We start from the raw sequence: 15,823 nt of genomic DNA on the forward strand, positions 1-15,823 counted from the left end.
ATATTCCTGTTCTGTCTAAAACTCCTTACTGGCTTCATGATGTTTTGGGATTTAGTCCAAAATCCCTAACCTGGCTGTAAGTCCTTGTGAACATTTTTGCAGCTTCATCTCCTATAACTACTGTAAGGTTTATTGCTGAGGTAAAATGAGGAAACTGAGGCAAGTATAAGAAAATGAGAAGCTAATTTATTTAGCTTCTGGGTGATGTTTTGTGGTTCAGGAAGGGGCTAAAGAAGTTGTGTTTGGCTGTTTAGGGCATGGGGTTTTATGGGGAGGGAAGGCAATTGATTGGCTATTGGGGAGACAAAGCAAAAGCAATTTTATTGGCTGTTGAGAAGCAGGGAGTATATGGAGCTAGTTGCTATTGGTAGGTGGGTGGGACTTTGGGTAAGTGGGCTTTGATTGGTTATTGGGGAAATAAAGTGAAGGCAATTTTATTGGCTGTTGAGAAGCAGGAAGTACATGGAACTAGTTGCTATTGGTAGGCGGGCAGGACTTTGGGTAAGTGGGCCAGCTGGGGGCCTACGGGGCAGACTGCTACTGGGCAGGGCTTGGTGAGGCTTTTAAAAATTTTTTTCTGCAGGGTTTTTCAACAGCGGGTTGGGGGTTGGATGCATAGTTTAGTGCTGAGTGTGGGCTTGGGTATGGTATGCAGAGGCGGGTGCGGGAAGCCATGTGGTGAGGCCAGATAACAAGCTTGGGTGATGACGTAGTTATCAGGTGCGGAGAGTGAGTCCGTTTGACTCCTGGCGAGGCAACCGGCCTCACAACTACGTTTGCAATTTTTTCTCCAGTGATCCTCCCAAGCTCTGTGCTTCAGCAGCAGGGTCCTTGAACATGTGATTCCAAATGCCGGAAACATCAGATGTCACTGTCCAATCTCTTTTCTCAGCGAAACCTTTCCCGATTCCTCTAGATAAGGTCAGTTGTCAGTTTTTACCTTAATAACACTTAGTACTTTTTCTTCATAGCACTTAAAGCAGATTATACTTAATTATTTTTGTGGTTACTGGATTAAAATCCATGTTTCCTAATAGATTGTTAGCTTCATGAGGACAGAGATGATGTCTATTGAAAAAGCTGGCTTGTGGGCTGACACAAAATAGATGCTCAGTAAGTACCTGTTGAATGAATGAACAAACTTTAAGAATATAAACATGAACCAAAGCAGGGGCTAATGAGAGATTATGATGGTCTGTGCTTCTGGGTTTAGTTTTGTGAACCTCAGAAAATCAGATAGGTCTCAGTTAATTTAGAAAATTTAGGCTGGGCGTGGTGGCTCATGCCTGTAATTCCAACACTTTGGGAGGCCAAGGCAGGCAGATCACAAGGCCAAGAGATCAAGACCATCCTGGCCAACATGGTAAAACCCCATCTCTACTAAAAATACAAAAATTAGCTGGCCATGGTGGCCTGTGCCTGTAGTCCCAGCTACTTGGAAGGGTGAGGCAGGAGAATTGCTTGAATCTGGGAGGCAGAGGTTACAGTGAACTGAGATCGCGCGACTGCACTTCGGCCTGGTGACAGAGTGAGACTCCGTCTCAAAAAAAAAAAAAAAACGTTTATTTGCCAAGGTTGAGGATATGCCTGTGACACAGCCTCAGGAGGTCCTGACAACATGTGCCCAAGGTGGTTCGGGTGGAGCTTGGTTTTATGCATTTTAGGGAGACATGAGACATCAATCAAGTACATTTAATAAATACATTGGTTTGGTCCAGAAAGGCAGGACAATTCAAAGTGGGGTGAAGGGGGCTTCCAGTCTATAGGTAAATGTCAACGTTTTCTGGTTGACAATTAGTTGAGTTTGTCTACAGACCTGGTATCAGTAAAAAGTAATGTTTGGGTGATAAGAAGTTGTGGAGACCAAAGTTTTATCATGCAGATGAAGCTTTTTTTTTTTTTTTTTAGACAGAGTCTCACTCTGTAGCCAGGCTGGAGTGCAGTGGCATGATCTCTGCTCACTGCAATCTCTGGCTCCTGGGATCAAGCGATTCCCCTGCTTCAGCCTCCCAAGTAGCTGGGACGACAGGCGCTCACCACCACACCTAGCTAATTTTTTGTATATTAGTAGAGATGGGGTTTCACCATGTTGGCCAGGATGGTCTCAATCTCCTGACCTCATGATCTACCCACCTCAGCCTCCCAAAGTGCTGGGATTACAGGCATGAGCCACTGCACCTGGCCGCAGATGAAGCTTTTAGCTGGCAGGTTTCAGAGAGAACCAACTGTAAAATGCTTCTTATCAAACTTAAAGTCTATGTTGATGTGAATGGCAGAGAGGCATAACGAGGCATGTCGGACCCCCATTTCCCTTCATGGCCTGAACCAGTCCTTCACGTTACATTTTAAGAGCCCTGGCTGAGGAGCAAGTCCTTTTAGATGGTTGGGGGAGCCTCAGAATTTTATTTTTGGTTTATGCTTTGATGGCTTTTCTTACATAGAAATAATTGTGGAAAAAAATAAGCTACTTCAACATTGTTTTTAAAACAAGTAGTTATGGCAGGATGTTTTACATTAAAGTTTTTTTATATAGCTGAAGTACATTAATTTCTATACAGGAAATACTCCAGGGCAGCTCATGACTGGCTTCATTTGGTTCACCAAAACTTCCGGGAAAAGTGAATCACAGCCAGTGAGACTGTCCAGATGAGCCATGGGAACAGGACAGACTGTAATTCACTTTGTCTTACTGTTGCCTCACACAATTAAATGCTACTTGGTATTGATAACAAAGGAATGGAATGTTTTCTTTTTGTTGTTATTCTTGTTGTTTTTGTTTTTGAGACAGGGTCTCCCTTCGTCACCCAGATTGGAATGCAGTGGTGTGGACATGGCTCATTGCAGCCTCGAGCCCCTCCTGGGTCCAAGTGATCCTCCCACCCCTGCCACCTCAGTCTCCTGAGTAGCTGGGATTACAAGCACATGCCACCAAACCCAACTAATTTTTTTATTTTTTGTGGAGGTGGGGTTTTGCCATGTTGCCCAGACTGGTCTCTGTAAGAGTTAAAGAAAGAGGAAAGAAACATGAAAAGCATCTCAACAGTCAAAGACAGGTTTATTTTGGGGAATAAACCTGAGAGGGGCTTCTGACCAATTTCAGTCAAGAGCACACTCTCTTACAGAATAAGAATATTTAGCCGGGCGTGGTGGCTCAAGCCTATAATCTCAGCACTTTGGGAGGCTGAGGTGGGTGGATCACGAGGTCAAGAGATCGAGACCATCCTGGTCAACATGGTGAAACCCCGTCTCTACTAAAAATACAAAAAATTAGCTGGGCATGGTGGTGCGTGCCTGTAATCCCAGCTACTCAGGAGGCTGAGACAGGAGAATTGCCTGAACCCAGGAGGCGGAGGTTGCGGTGAGCCGAGATCGCGCCGTTGCACTCCAGCCTGGGTAACAAGAGCGAAACTCCGTCTCAAAAAAAAAATAAAAAAGAATATTTAAGGGTTTTAGGACGAGAGAGCTTATCACATGCTTGAAATGTTTCTGTGTGAAGAAGTTTATTGCAGTGTTAGAATGTCTCTGGTCAGAGGTTATCTTGGGGTGGCATGTCTCTGGTTGAGGAGGGATTTATCTTAAGGTTGGAATGTTTCTGGTGGGAGATGACACTTGTGGTTTATGGTCATGGTGACATTAGCCATTAGGCTGATGCCCTTTGGATTTAGGTGGTTTTCAATCAAGGAGAACTTTAAAATGGCAGTGCTTGTCGAAGATGGCAATGCTCTGGCTCTGTTAGTCTTGAACTCCTGGGCTCAAGTGATCCACCTGCCTTTCCTCCCAAAGTGCTGGGATTGCAGGTGTAATCCACAGCATTTGGCCTAGAAATGAAATGTTTCTATTGTTAATCTTATTGCCAACTGGAAACTGAACATTTCAGAATGAAGGTATAATCTTTTTAGGGCTTCTTCAAGGTGTTCCTGGAGAAGAAAAGAAGTGATACCTCTATTTGGATGCTTGAAACAAAGATATGGGCTATTTTCTTCTCCTAATATTTGTCTTTTTCTTTGCAAGTTTCCTTTTGCTTTATGAAATAGTTATTACAGGGAAAATCTATGTATCCTCTCTCTCTTAGTCACACAATTTTGTTATTTAGTTAGGGATTTCTTTCTTTCTTTCTTTTTTTTTTTTTTTTTGAGACGGAGTCTTGCTCTGTCACCAGGCTGGAGTGCGGTGGCGCAATCTCAGCTCACTGAAACCTCCACCTCCTGGGTTCAAGCGATTCTTCCACCTCAGCCTCCCGAGTAGCTGGGACCACAGGCGCATGCCACCACGCCTGACTAATTTTTGTGATTTTAGTAGAGACGCGGTTTTACCATGTTGGCCAGGATGGTCTCGATTTCTTGACCTCGTGATCCGCCCGCCTCGGCCTCCCAAAGTGCTGGGATTACAGGCGTGAGCCACACGCCCAGCCGAGGGATTTATTTCTATAGAAAAAAGGTGGAGCCAGGTGTAGTGGCTCACACTTGTAATCCCAGCACTTTGGGAGGCTGAGGCGGGTAGATCACTTGAGCCTAGCAGTTTGAGACCAGCCTGGGCAACCTGGTGAAACTCGGTCTCTACAAAAAAATTTAAAAATTAGCTGGATATGGTGGCATGGGCCCATGGTCCAAGCTACTAGCAAGGCTGAGGTGGGAGGATCGCTTGAGCCCAGGAGGTCAAGGCTTCGGTGAGCTGTGATTGCACCACTGCACTCCAGCCTGGGCAACAGGGTGAGCCCCTGTCTCAAAAAAAAGAAGGAAAAAGAAAAAAAGTTGCCCTTAGGATTAGCCAATAGGGGCATTTTTAGCAAGATTTTTTAAAGAATGTTCTTTTCAGTTTGCTTTCTGCTTTCTTTCCTGCCTCTCCCATCCTTAAGACTTTATTGAGGACCTAGAGTATGTGTTAGGAGTCTAGAGGCAGCACAGTTCCTGCCTTCAGGAATCTCATAATCTGATGGGGAAGATGGACATCAGCCTTGCAGTGGTGTTGGGGTTTAGGAGATCTTTTCAGACTTGCTTTTCAAAAAGATTTTATCTTTCCTTTCTGATATCATGATGTCTGCCTTGAACATTTTCTGTTCCCTTCTGTTTTATGGGCTACCAGATAGTCCAGAATTGCAGTAAATAAGAGGAAAAGAGGGCTAACTATGTGTTTTAAGGGTCTCCCTACGTTTGAAGTGTTGCGTTTTAGTAACAGTTTTAGTGCTGTGTCTTATAATAATGATGGTTATGAACTTTGTTGCAGACAATTGTACTGGCCAGAATCCTCTAGGTGAGCAGGAGTGTTACTCTCTCTTTTTAATCTTATCTAAAAATGTGTAACACGTTATTCTCTAGCGATGTCAAAAAAAGGGGTTATTGCAGGGGTAAAGTAACGTATAACAAGGAATGCCTATATTTTCCCCTATTAAATATTTTGTACTTTGGCCACTTGCAAATGGCAGGGGTACTGAAGGATTAAGTAAGATGATAACAAGAATGCCTAGGACATGGGACACCGATTCATGGCAGCTGTTATCAAAACCGATGCCTTTTCTCAGCAACACCTGCTTTCACTGAGGGCCAAACCTGTGACTAAACCTGTGACTACCTAAAGAATCCTCTGAGGCCAGGTGTGGTGGCTCATGCCTATAATCCCAACACTCTGGGAGGCTGAGGTGGGAAGATTGCTTGAGTCCAGGTTTTTGAGGTCAGTCTGGGCAACATAGTGAGGTCCTGTATCTAACAAAAAAAAACAAAACTAACAACAAAAAAAGTTTAGCTCAGCATAGTGGCACACACCTGTGGTCCCAGCTACTTAGGAGGGTCAGATAGGAGGATTGCTTGAGTCCAGGAATTTGAGGCTGCAGTGAGCTATGACTGTGCCACTGCACTCCAGCCTGGGCAAAAAAACTGAGACCCTGTGTCTAAATAAATAAATAAAATGAATCCTTTGAGAGGAACTTGCTGCTTCCAGTTTTCAGATTTTTATGGTTCCTGCTTTCCCAGATTTCTGGATTCGTTTTTTTGTTTGCTTGTTTGTAGGTCTGTTTGTAAAGACCGGGTCTTGCCCTGTCCCCCAAGTTGGAGGGCAGTGGCCATCATAGCTTACTTCAGCCTCAAACTCCTGGGCTCAAATGATCCTTCTGTCTCAGCCTCCTGAATAGCTGTGACTACAGGAACACAACACCACACTTGGCTAAATTTTAAAATATTTTACAGGGACAGAGTCACTATGCTGCCCACCTTGGCAGATTTCTGGTTTTTATCCTTTTAATATGCATGTTACACAAATTCAACTAATGTCATTGTGAAAAACACGAGAAGCAAAGCTCAGCACCATATCTCTACGCACTTGCCTTTTCTAGACATTTTATGTAGCTGGAATCATATCATATGCGGTCTTTATGACTGGCTTCTTTCATTTAGCATCATGTTGTAAAGGTTTGTTAATTTTTTTTCTTTTTGAGACGGAGTTTCATTCTTGTTGCCCAGGCTGGAGTGCAATGGCATGATCTTGGCTCACCACAACCCCTGCCTCCCAGGTTGAAGAGATTCTCCTGCCTCAGCCTCCTGAGCAGCTGGAATTACAGGTGTCCACCGCCATGCCTGACAAATTTTTTGTATTTTTATTAGAGATGGGATTTCACCAGGCTGGTCAAACTCCTGACCTCAGGTGATCCACCCACCTTGGCCTCCCAGAGTGCTGGGATTACAGGTGTGAGCCACCGTACCCGATCAGTATTTCTTAAATAATAAGACTTGATAGTCAAAATGCCTCCTTGATCCATGGGCTGCAGAACGGATGTTGGTTTCATAAGCTTAAGACAACATTAATCTTCTTGTACATCTTCTTCAGAGCTCTTGGGTAACCAGGTACATTGTCAATAAGCAGTAATATTTTGAAACAAAATCTTTATTCCTGAAAAGTATGTGTCAACAGTGGATTCACAATACTCAGTAAACCATGTTGTAAACAGATATGCTGTGATCCAGACTTTGTTGTTTAATTTATACAGTACAGGCAGAGTAGATTCCGCACAATTCCTAGAGACCCTCAGATTTCTGAAGTGGGAACATTCAGAAGCATTGGTTTCAACTTAAAGTCACCAGCTGCAATAACTTCTAACAAGAGAGCCAGACTGTCCTTAGAAGCTAGTCATTGCCTTCTCTTTGGCTATGAAAGTCCTAGATGGCATTTTCTTCCATCTAAATTGTTTTATCTAAACTGAAAATCTGTTTGATCTAAATTGAAAATCTGTTGTTCAGTGTACCTTCATCAATTACCTTAGCTAGATCTTCTGAATAACTTTCTGGAGCTTCTGCATCAGCACTTGCTCCTTCACCTTGCACTTTTTTTGTTTAATTTTGTTTTGTTTTCTACCAGGAAGAATGAGCTTGAAACCTTGCACTTTTATTTTGTTGAGATGACTTATTTCCTCATGAACCAACTCCTGCTAGCTTCCAGCTTTTCTTCTACAGCGTCCTCACCTCTCAGCCTTCATAGAACTGAAAAGAGTTAGGGCCTAGATCTGGATTAGGCTTTTGCTTAAGGAAATAGTGTGACCGTTTTGATCTTCTATCCAAACAATACACCGCTGCACTCCCAGGGCCTGGGAGTATTAGGATATTTGGAAGTAGGGCCAATTGAGGGTTTTATGTGTTTTTGGACTTCCTGATGGTGCCAAAGGGTGGTGAACCAGCTTTTATCAGTTTGCCCAGATGTGAGACAGAAGGGGAAGAGGAAGATGTGAGACTTAAAAGCTGTCAGCAGTCAAACATGAAAGAAAAAGACTATGTGTGACCTGTTATTACAGTATGTGACCCAAAGATGACAGTTTTCTTAATGCTAGCTAAATGCAACTAATGTTGAGGTTTTGATATGACATATTTTCATACAGAAAAAATATCAAACTATTACATTTGAGTTTCCTTTTTTATAAAAGGACTGAGTCATATACACAAAAGACATTCTCACTGTATCCTACCCCAAACCACGTCTTGTTCCATCCTACATTCTGTTCCTTTTGAAGAGTTCCAAAAAGCTGCTTTCACTGCTGCCCGTAGTAATAATAAATGAATAATATTCAAGATGAGATTTGGGTGAAAGGAAATAAATAAATCTAAATATATATAAAAAATAAATGAATAATAATGATGATGCCTCCATAACCCGGAGTAGGGTATCATCAATTGTATCTCTGAATCAGAAGCCAGGGTGGCTTGGCAGCAGCTCCAGAAACTGCATATGAGATGTGTTCAGTGAGAAAAATGCACTCTGCAGTAATTAATGCAATGGTGGCATCTAGTTGGGATGGCAGAAAATTTCCTCATGAAGAGCATTTGTTCCACTTTGATGGAGTCAGTCAAATAAAATCATTCATTTTTGGCTCAAGCATGCTTTACAGGGCAGTGAAGTCAGGTGATGCTGGCCCAGGAAAAGTCCATCTGTGGTGAGTAAAGACCCTCAGGGAAGTCACATTGCTCAAATTTTTGTTGTAGTTCACGATGATGTAAATGTTGAGCAGGGAAATCTTTGAAGCTCCACGTGTATTTTCCATGATGCTTATCAGGATACTTAAGAGGCAGTGAAAAGAAATGTGCCAAGCAGTGAAGCAATGAAAGCATAGTCTCATGAGGGGGAGGCCAAGACCATCGTCAGGTCCAGCAGAACCGAAGACTGAACCTCCGTGGTGATTCTAGGCTGTTCTGCATGTTTCGTAATTTATATCCTCTTTGTTGTTTGGCTTCTTTCACTAAACATCATGCCTATGAGTCATCCACATTATTGTGTACAGCAATAGGTGTAAGTTTACTCCTAGTGTTGTGTGAATATTCCGCAATTTACTTATCTCTTCTGATGTTGATGGTCATTTTCATCATTGATAGTTTGGTATGCATATTGTTGCTAGGAACATTCTTATACACGCTATTTAGAAATATATGAGTGTAGGCCGGGCGCGATCACTCACACCTGTAATCCCAGTACTTTGGGAGGCTGAGGCAGGTGGATCACCTGAGTCGGGAGTTCAAGACCAGCCTGGGCAACACGGTGAAACACCATCTCTACTTAAAATACAAAAATTAGCCAGGCATGGTGGTGGGCGCTTGTAATACCAGCTACTTGGGAGGCTGACGCAGGAGAATCTCTTAAACCGGGAGGTGGAGGTTTCGGAGATGGAGGTTTCGGTGAGCCGAGATCACACCATTGCACCCCAGCCTGGGCAGCAAGAGTGAAACTCTGTCTTGAAAAGGGAAGGGAAGGAGGGAGAGGAGAGGGAAGGGGAGGAGCGGGGAGGCGAGGAGGAAAGGGAAGGGAAATATATGAGTGCAAGTGCATTTCTTCTGGGAATACATCCAGAAGTGCATTTACTGGCCCATAGGGGATGTGTATGTTCAACTGTAGTAGATAATACCAAATGATTTTTTAAAGTGAATTATGAGGCCAGGCATGGTGGTTTATGCCTATAATCTCAGCACTTTGGGAGGTTGAGGTAGGTGGATCACCTGAGGTTGGGAGTTCAAGATCAGCCTGGCCAACATGATGAAACCCCATCTCTACTAAAAATACAAAAAATTAGCCAGGCGTGGTGGCGGGCATCTATACTCTCAGCTACTCAGGAGTCTGAGGCAGGAGAATCACTTGAACCTGGGAGGTGGAGTTTGTGGTGAGCCGAGATCACGCCACTGCACTCCAGCCTGGGCAACAAGAGCAATACTCTGTCTCAAAAAAACAACAGAAACAAAAAAACCCCACAGTGAATTATGAGAGTTCTAGTTGCTCCACATCCTCGGAAAAATTTCGTATTATTAGTCTTATGCTGGTCACTGTTTTTTGTTTTTTGTTTCTTGAGACAGGGTCTCACTCTGTCACCCTGGCTGGAGTGCAGTGGTGCGACTACAGCTCGCTACAGCCTTGGGCTCCTAGGCTCAAACAATCCTCCCATGTCAGCTTCTTGAGTAGCTGGGACCACAGGTGTGCACCAACATGCCCAGCTAATTTTTTAAATTTTTTGTATAGAGGGTGACTCTTCATGTTGCCCAGGCTGGTTTCAAAATCCTGGGCTTAAGCAATCCTGCCTCAGCCTCCCCAAGTGCTGAGATTACGGGTGTGAGCCACAGTGCTGGCTGGGTCAGTGGTTTTAATGTATATTTCACAAATAACTAATAAGATTGAACATCATTTTATATGTTTATGTATTAACTCTTCATTTGAATATCTTATGGAAAATTCAAGACTTGTCCCATTTTTTCTGAGTTTTCTGGCTTTTTAAAAAAATTGATTTTAAAGAGTTGTTTATATGTTCTAGATACAAGCCCTTTGTCAGATGTATATATGGAAAAGATTTCTCCCACTCTAGTTAATTTTTTCACTCTTTTAATGTGTCCTGATGAGCAGAACTGCTTACTTTTAATGTAGCCCAATTTATCAAATTTTTCTGGATGTTTCATGCTTTGCATGCTGTTTTAAAAACTTTTTGCCTATATTCGGCAAACAGCATTCGAATTTCTCAACTAAAAGATAGTTTTACCTTTCATATTTAGACCTATGATGTATCTTGAAATAATAATTATCATGTGATAGTGATATACATATGTATGTATATATTCATAAATATGACTGTAACATTTATAGGTCCTGGGCCAAAGGTAAAATGGAGAGATGCATTTCTTTTTCTTTTTTTTAAATGGAGTCTTGCTTGTTGCCCAGGCTGGGAGTGCAGTGGCATGATCTTGGCTCACTGCAACCTCCACCTCCTGGGTTCAAGTGATTCTCCTGCCTCAGCCTCCCAAGTAGCTGGGATTACAGGCCCATGCCACCAAGCTGGGCTAATATTTTGATTTTTTGTAGAGATGGGGTTTTGCCGTGTTGGCAAGGCTGGTCTTGAACTCCTAGCCTCAAGTGATCCACCTGCCTCTGCCTCCCAAAATGCTGGAATTATAGGCCTGAGCCACCACACCTGGCGTGGCAGATGTATTTCAAATGACTAAATATTTACAAAATATAGATCAGGTTGACAAACTGTGAAGTGAAATATATTCTAGTCCCCTACTTTGACAGATCTACCTTCACAAGGTCAAAATTGAATAATACATTCATAGTCATGTTTTTATGTGATTGACATTTGGAAAAGTATCAAATATTACAGAACTTCTTTATTATTGGACTTGTCTGGGTGTTCTGTCGATGGACTAGTGTTTTTACAGGAGTGGTAAATGCATTGGTAATTCATAAATTATTATATATTTATTCCATAAAGTTATTTTTCTTAATTTTATCTAAATCATTAATTTTGTTATCATCAAGATTTTGACATAATTTGTCTTCTATAGACAGTAAAGATCTAAAGAATTAAAAATAAGATGTAACTATAGTCAAATGAACAAACTTTGAATATATTTTAATCAAAAGTTCCATATGTGTTATTCAAGTTACTCATCTTCTATCACATTCAATATCACCTATCAAAATTAAAAAGCTCAACTCAGCAAGTCTTTGGTAAGGCAAAAAAAAAAAAAAAAGCTAGGTTGAGCACGGGGCCCCACACCTATAATCCCAGAGCTTTGGGAGGTTGAAGTGGGAGGATTGTGTGAGCCCAGGAGTTTGAGACCAGCCTGGCAACATGGCAAATAAAAAAAAAAAAAATTGAGCTGGAGTCTTGCTCTGTCTCCCAGGCTGGAGTGCAGTGGCACGATCTCATCTCACTGCAACCTCGCCTCCCAGGTTCAGGGTTCAAGCAATTCTCCTAGCTCAGCCTTCTGAGTAGGTGGGATTACAGGTGTGTGCCAACATGACTGGCTAATTTATGTATTTTTAGTAGAGACGGGGTTTCACCATGTTGGCCAGGCTGGACCTTGTGATCTGCCCACCTCAGCCTCCCAAAGTGCTGGGATTACAGGCGTGAGCCACCGCACCCAGCCAAATTTTTTTTTTTTTGTAATTAGTCAGGTGTGGTGGTGCATGTCTGTGGTCCCAGATACTCCAGAGGCTGAGTTGGGAGGATTGCTTGAGCCTAGGAGGTGAAGGCTGCAGTGAACTGTGTTCCAGCTACTGCACTCTGGACTGGGCGACAGAGCAAGACCCTGTTTCTAAAAAAATAAGTCAATTGCCTTTTTTCTTTGTTTCTGGTGTTCAAGATGTCAAAGCAAGGACATGGTGGTCCTCTGGTGTGAAGTTCTGGATTTCCTTGGGTGTTTCGGCAGGTTCCCTGATCAACTGTGCTGACAACACAGGAGCCAAAAATCTGTATGTCATCTCTGTGAAGGGGATCAAGGGATGGCTGAACAGACTTCCTTGCTGGTGTGGGTGACATGGGGAAGGCCACAGTCAAGAAAGACAAACCAGAGCTCAGAGAAAAGGTACATCCAGCCGTGGTCATTTGACAGTGAAGGTCATACGGAGAAAAGACGTATTTCTTTATTTTAAGATAATGCAGGGGTCATAATAAAAAAGGTGAGATGAAAGGTTCTGCCATTATACGACCAGTAGCAAAGGAGTGTGCAGACTTGTAGCCCTGGATTGCGTCCAATACTGGCAGCATTGCTTGATTCTCTAGTATAAAATATTTAAACCCCCCAAAAATAAATAAATAAATAAATTTATTAATGAAAATGTTAAAGCAGAGGTATGTTTCTTGAGAAAAAATTAAAAAGCAAAAATTATCTTATTTAATAAACATTTTTTTTTTTTTTTGAGACAGTGTCTTGCTCTGTTGCCCAGGCTGGAGTGCACTGGTGTGATCTTGGCTCAGTAGAACCTCCAGCTCCCAGGTTTCAGCGATTTTTCCACCTTAGCCTCCCGAGTAGCTGGGATTACAGGCACTCGCTATCACACATGGATAATTTTTGTATTTTTATAGCAACAGGGTTTCACCATGTTGGCCAGGCTAGTCTTGAACTCCTGACCTCAGGTGATCCACCGCCTTGACCTCCTAAAGAGCTGGGATTACAGACATGAGCCACCTCGCCGGGCCAGAATTTTTTTTTTTTTTTTAATAGAGTTTTGGTCTTCTAGCCCAGGCTGGAATGCAATGGCAAGATCCTGCCTCCCGGATTCAAGCAATTCTCCTCTCTCAGCCTCCTGAGTAGCTGAAACTACAGTTGTACACCACCAGCCCAGCTAATTTGTTGTATTTTTAGTAGAGACAGGGTTTCATCATGTTGGCCAGGCTAGTCTCAAACTCCCAACCTCAGGTGATCCGTTCACCTCAGCCTCCCAAAGTGTTGGGATTACAGGTGTGAGCAACCGCACCTGGCCTGAACATGAAATTTTGAAAATAAGTTATTTATTTATTTATTATTTTTTGAGACAGAGTATCACTCTGTTGAGCAGGCTGGAGTGCAATGGCCTAATCTTGGGTCACTACAATCTCTGCCTCCCAGGTTCAAGCAATTCTCCTGCCTCAGCCTCCCAAGTAGCTGGGATTACAGGGGCACACTACCACACCCAGCTAATTTTTTTTTGTATTTTTAGTAGAGATGAGGTTTAGCCATGTTAGCTAGACTGGTCTTGAACTCCTGACCTCAGGTGATCCACCCACCTCAGCCTCCGAAAGTTCTGGGATTACAGGCATGAGCCACTGAGCCCAACCAGAAATAAATTATTTAAACTGACCATTTTAATTTGATGTTTTAAATTTTTCTTCCTTTCTTTTCCTTCCCTCCCTCTCTCCCTCCCTCCCTCCCTTCCTTCCTTTCTTCTTTCCTTCTTTCCTTCCTTCCCATCCTTCCTATCCTTCCCTTCCTTCATTCTCTGAGACGGAGTCTCCCTCTGCCACCTAGGCTGGAGCACAGTGCACAGTCTTGGCTCACTGCAACCTCTGCCTCCTGGTCTCAAGTGATTCTCCAACCTCAGTCTTCTGAGTACCTGGGACCACAGGTACACACCACCATGCCCGGCTAATTTTTTATTTTTATTTTTAGTAGAGACAGAATTTCACCATGTTGGCCAGGCTGGTCTCAAACTCCTGACCTCAGGTGATCTGTCCACCTTGGCCTCCCAAAGTAATGGGATTATAGGCGTGAGCCACCATGCCCAGCTGATGTCTTTAAAAATTAATGAAATATTTTTTAATCTATTGAGACTGTCTGTCACCCAGGCTGAAGTGCAGTGGCATAATCACAGCTCCTGGCTCAACCTCCTGGCTCTAGTGATCTTCCCACCTCAGCCTCCCAAGCAGCTGGTACTACAGGCATATGCCACCATGCCCAGCTGGCTTTTTAAGTTTTTTGTAGAGACGGAGGCTCACTGCATTGCTCAGATTGATCTTGAACTCCTGGGCTCAAGTGATCTTCCTGCCTTGGCCTTCCAAAGTGCTGGGATTACAGATGTGCGCCACCAGGCCTGGTTATTTAATATTTTTGTGTGCACAGGAAACTTCACCCCCAAATGTGGCTCCCTGGTATAATGAATATTTTGAATTAAAGTCCTTTGGAGGCTGGGCGCGGTGGCTCACGCTAGTAATCCCAGCACTTTGGGAGGCCGAGGTGGGCAGATGTCCTGAAGTCAGGAGTTTGAGACCAGGCTGGCCAACATGGTGAAACCCCATCTCTACTAAAAATTCAAAAATCAGCTGGGCGTGGTGGCAAGTGCTGGTAATCCCAGCTACTCGGGAGGCTGAGCAGGAGAATCACTTGAATCTGGGAGGTGGAGGTTGCAGTAAGCCTAGATCACACCATTGCACTCCAGCCCAGGGGACAAGAGCAAGACTTGCTCTCAAAGTGAATAAATAAATAAAGTCCTTTAGAGATCAACAGATACTAGAAGAGACTTTTCCCCCATCTATGTGAAGATCTGAACAATTGTTCCCACTCTCACAGCTTCCTTTCCCTACCACAGTCTCTCAATCCTCTGTTACTCCCAAAGGCAGGATGAAGTTGTTCTCTAAAGTTCTTCATCTGCCTAAAGTTCAGATCTGCAAAAGAAGAAAACAATGACCTCTGGTCCATCCCTGATTTTTCATTAACTGAAATTTTATCACAAAAAGAAAGACTAAAGTCTGTCAACAAACCCAGACAGACTTTTGTCACAAACCATTGTCTGCCCTGTGGACCCAACAGACTTTGTCCCAGGCCATTGTATGTTTTTCCTGCCCATTGAATGTGCCTAAGAATCATTTACTAGCCCCCTAAAATAGCCCACAGTTTTCCAGCTCCTCATTCTCTTCTAAAATAAGGCTAATATACAGCTGGGCATGGTGGCTCATGCCTGTAATCCCAGCACTTTGGGAGGTTCAGTGGGACAGATCATCTGAGGTCAGGAGTTCGAGACCAGCCTGGCCAATATGGCAAAACGCCATCTCTACTAAAAGTAAAACAATTAGCCAGTGTAATGGTGGGCCTCTATAATCCCAGCTACTTGGGAGGCTGAGGCAGAGAGAATTGCTTGAACCCGTGTGGTAGAGGTTGCAGTGGGCTGAGATCACACCACTGCACTCTTGCCTGGGTGACGTAGTGAGATGCTGTCTCAAAACAAAAACAAAAACAAAAAAAACTATATAAGTATTTGGGTCCCATTGGGATATTGGGTAATCACTTTGTGATTCTCACCTGTATATACAAGAATTCATTTGTATGTCTTTACTTCAATTTCTGCCTTTTAAAAAAAAGAACTGGGGTCTGAAAAAATAAAAATAACAATAATGAAAAAAGAGAGGCTGGATGCGATGGCTCACGCCTGTAATCCCAGCATTCTGGGAGGCCAAGGTGGGTGAATCGTCTGAGGTCAGGAGTTTGAGACCAGCCTGGCCAGCATGGTGAAAACCTGTCTCTACTAAAAATACAAAAGTCAGCTGGGCGTGGTGGTTGACACCAGTATCCTAGCTACTCAGGAAACTGAGGCAGGAAAATCGCTTGAACCTGGGAGG

At 43.2% G+C, this 15,823-nt stretch overlaps 1 long non-coding RNA gene and 1 pseudogene across 1 annotated transcript in view; both read left to right on the forward strand.

The window, feature by feature from the left end:
* The first annotated feature begins 780 nt into the window (after positions 1-780).
* Positions 781-15,823, forward strand: part of LOC108303133 — a 24,900-nt gene continuing 9,857 nt past the window's right edge. Inside the window, exon 1 of the long non-coding RNA XR_001824701.2 lies at positions 781-921. This is a non-coding gene — a long non-coding RNA (uncharacterized LOC108303133). The remainder of the gene's footprint in view (positions 922-15,823) is intronic.
* Positions 12,096-12,506, forward strand: LOC108303132 (annotated as a pseudogene).

This window comes from Cebus imitator, unplaced genomic scaffold (genome assembly GCF_001604975.1).
Source record: "Cebus imitator isolate Cc_AM_T3 unplaced genomic scaffold, Cebus_imitator-1.0 Scaffold45, whole genome shotgun sequence".
NCBI classification, from domain to species: Eukaryota; Metazoa; Chordata; class Mammalia; order Primates; family Cebidae; genus Cebus; species Cebus imitator.